The sequence below is a fragment of the Habropoda laboriosa genome, unplaced genomic scaffold, assembly GCF_001263275.1.
Source record: "Habropoda laboriosa isolate 0110345459 unplaced genomic scaffold, ASM126327v1 scaffold88, whole genome shotgun sequence".
NCBI classification, from domain to species: Eukaryota; Metazoa; Arthropoda; class Insecta; order Hymenoptera; family Apidae; genus Habropoda; species Habropoda laboriosa.
The window spans coordinates 1,475,497-1,475,944 of record NW_017100219.1 but is presented as its reverse complement, the minus strand read 5'-3'; positions in this window follow the sequence as shown (position 1 = coordinate 1,475,944).

The window sequence follows — 448 nt, the reverse complement described above, 5'->3', positions numbered from 1 at the left end:
AATGGTTCGAATTTCATTGGTTTAACTTCAAATTCGAATAATTCGAAATCTATTGGCTGAATTTCAAATTCGAATAATTTGAATTTCATTGGTCGAATTGAAATGGTGCTTACTTTAATTGCATTGGCTGAGATCAAATTTTATATAGTTTGAATTTCATTGGTTTAACTTCAAATTCGAATAATTTGAATTTCATTGGCTGAATTTCAAATTCGATTAATTTGAATTTGGTTGATCGAATTGAAATGGTGCTTACTTTAATGCCATTGGCTGAGATCAAATTTTGTATAGTTTGAATTTCATTGGTTTAACTTCAAATTCGAATAATTTGAATTCCATTGGCTGAATTTCAAATTCGATTAATTTGAATTTCATTGGCTGAATTTCAAATTTTCAATATTTTGAATTTCTTTGACTGGATTCAAATGGTGCTGGCTTTAATGGCATT